The 3,029-nt window shown below is 53.0% G+C and overlaps 1 protein-coding gene across 1 annotated transcript in view; it reads right to left on the bottom strand.

Moving 5' to 3' along the window:
• The window catches only part of GATA6 (GATA binding protein 6), a 33,217-nt gene extending 32,606 nt beyond the window's left edge, over nt 1-611 (bottom strand). The window contains exons 1-2 of the mRNA XM_010828986.1: nt 526-611; nt 343-419 (exon numbers count right to left, since the gene is read on the bottom strand). The gene's annotated coding sequence lies outside the window, so the exon portion shown is untranslated. The remainder of the gene's footprint in view (nt 1-342; nt 420-525) is intronic.
• Between the last annotated feature and the right edge of the window lie 2,418 nt (nt 612-3,029).

The following is a 3,029-nucleotide window of genomic DNA, read 5'->3' as shown; positions in this document are numbered from 1 at the left end:
GGAGCAGGAGGCCAGTCCATCCAGGGGGCGCCGATCCCCGGGACGCCGGGGGAGGGGCGGAGGTGGCAGAACGCCTGATCTGGCTGGAGACCCACACCCATTCCTCCGCCCTCCGTTACACGCGCTCTCAAGGGGGCGGGTTGGGGGGAGGGGAGGGCGATGGCGCGGGAGGAGTTGACCACGCACAACCCCACGCAGCCACCACAGCCGGAGCGACGCTCCAGCTCCGGGGTCAGCGCTCCCCCCGAATAAGGGGGGGACCGTGCTTTCCTCCGTCGGCCTTCCCCTCTCCTCTCGACCCAGTAAATGAACTTTTTTGCTCCACAGTTGTGTGTGACCGACCTTAAACTCTCCCGATCTCTTCTCGAGACTCTGGGGCTCAGGTCGTGGTGGCCGTCCGGAGTCTTGTCTCCTGGGATCTAGGAAAGAAAGAACTCGAATGTCCAGCTCCCTATCTCTGTGCTACTAAATGTGCTAAATTCCTGGGAAGTTTCGGGAGGTTCCCATCTGCACTCCCCAGCTAACCTGAAACTTTTAATTCGGGGTCACGGTGCACCGAAAGGTTAGTCCATGAAGTGCGCAGAGTAGAAAGGGGTTTCCACGCCAGTCGCGCCCGGAGGTGCTCTCCGAGTTTGGGTGTCCCGTTTGCTCTGAACTTTCCCTGGAGAACTTCAGGTAAGTCTCAGATAAGTCGTTGGCAAGAGGAGGGGGTCACCTTCCCCAGTCCCAGCGAGAAATACCTCTTCCCCACGCCCCCGCCTTCACATACACACCCCTTCTTCGCTCCCTCCAAATGGTTATCACAACTGTGTACAAACTGATACGGTCCTTGGCCGGCAGAGGGGCTGGAAATGAACGTCGCGGGGTTATCAGCGCCGATCTGTCAGCAGGGCGTCGCGGGGCCGCAGGTTCGTCCTCGGCAGGAGCCGTGATGTATGTCTCGCTCCCTTTCACTCGCAAAAAGGATTTTTCCCAACAGATGTGACCTCGGGAGGCTGTCAAGAGAGAGAGAGTTTTAACTAGGGCAAGAGGAGTTGTTTTGTGGGAATGGATTTTTACAATTTTTTTTTTTTTTTTAGGTAAATCGAAGTAAATGATTTTCTAAAGGTCAGTCTCCCTGAAGTGTGTGTGTGTGTTTGTATATATGTGTGTGTGTTTCCAGTTGGAGAAGGGAGAGGCACCTTAGCAGATTTGAACCAGGTTAGGTAGAGGCTTAGTAAAATAGGGTTTCTAGAGATCATGAGACCTCCTGGCTAAATATATGTTTCCTCTGGATGTAACTGTGAACCTGTGAGTCCTAGGGGACAAGGGGACAGGGCCTGGCAGCCCGAGGGAGGAGGGAACCGAATGGAGAAAGTCGGCGATTCTTTACCCACCCCCCTTCTTCGTTATAAATTGCTGCTAAACACTTCTGAATTTCAAATTGCTACCGAGAAGGTCCATAAACCGTTCTCATCCAATTTAGTCACTTTTATTACATTCCTCTTTACCTCCCCCCGATCACTGCGGCGGCTCCCAGTTTCAGCGCGGCCGCAATTCCGAAAGACTGAAGGCAGAAAACTCTGGAAAGGAGACTAGCGACTGGAGCAGAATCCAGGGGCTTTAAAATTTAACCTGGGTTCGATCGAATGCATCTACCCGAACAGATAACCCGGCGTCCGCCGTCCACTTAGCTCCGACCAGAGCTTCCAATGCCTTTCTTTTTTTTTTTTTTTTTTTTTTAACCTGAGTTCCGACCTAATTTTTATGCAGACTGAGTTTTGCAAAAGCTTATCTGTGAGCCGTTACAGAACTGTTGTGGGCATTTGATTTTCTTTGAGTCCAAGGGTTCTTAAATGTTTCTGAGGTCTGTTCTCAAAAGCAAAGTTTTCTTTTTTAAAATACATACTCAGTGAAGTGATTTCTAATGAAACCAAGTTAACAAATAAATCCTCTGGCTAAGTTGGGAATACAGGCTGTGAGTCATGACCTCCAAGTTTGAACCCAAAAAAGACCGAGCCCCCTCCCCTCACCCGCAAGAAACTGATTCCTGCTGTGTGTATTTCTTTATATTTGCAATTACGGGGGTGACCGTGTAAATTTCTTTGGACAACAGATGATCCCCAGAGACCTGCTTTTCCTGCCACTCCGCCGCAGCCGGGAGAGGGTGCCCTGGCCCCCGCACCGCCGGGATAGAGGTGAGAGGCGGGACGCACACCAACTTCACTACGTGCGATTTCTAAGGCTAGAGAAAGGACCTGACATTTACTCCCCCGCCCCCACTCCCCCCCCCCCCGCCCCCCGCCCCCAGAACTCCGATTGCTTTTGAGTATTACTCAGAACAAAGGTGGGAGCAGGGAGGTAATTGTTTGCTCTCTTGCAAGGTCACAAAATTTTTTTTCAAGACTAGTTTTATTTTTCTTGCCAATTAACTAAGAAATAAAACTGTTTGACCCATGGAATTGATTCAGACAGAAAGCCAGATTGCCTGACCCTTCCAGTTTGCAGTTTTCCCAACACATCGACTTTGGCCCTGGGGACAACACCCCTGGGGAGCGGCACATTTTCAAAGCCACCCTCCCAGGGGCCCCAGGCCTGGTGCTCTGAGCTTCCTCTGAGAGCCCCAGCTGGTCCGGGAAAGTGGGGGATATTAGGGGGCGCAGAGGAAGAAGGGCACCGCAAGAGCTGGCGAAGGCCTCCACAGTGCTCCAGGTAGACGGTCGTGTCCTTAGAAGTTGTTTCCTTTCCTTTCTTTCTTTCTTTCTTTCTTTCTTTTTCCTTTTCTTTTCCTAACGCCTCTCTCTCTTCCTTGGGGATTGGCTAATCTGGAACGAAATCGTTCCTCTAGGGATCATTTAGACCCGGGGAGTGGCCCCTCCGGAGCGAGCCTGCCTCCCCGAGCAGCCCTCCTCATCCCTGGAGGGGGGCTGGCTCCCGGGCGCGGCCTGTCCCCAGGGCTGATTTATTTGGGCCGCGCGCGCCACACCGCTCTTCGCCACTCGAATCCAGCCGAACTCAGCCGCCAATCGGGCGGGGGGCGGGGGCCTGGC

Source organism: Bison bison, unplaced genomic scaffold (genome assembly GCF_000754665.1).
Source record: "Bison bison bison isolate TAMUID 2011002044 unplaced genomic scaffold, Bison_UMD1.0 scf7180017864498, whole genome shotgun sequence".
Classification (NCBI taxonomy): domain Eukaryota; kingdom Metazoa; phylum Chordata; class Mammalia; order Artiodactyla; family Bovidae; genus Bison; species Bison bison.
This window is presented reverse-complemented; position numbering and strand designations above follow the sequence as displayed.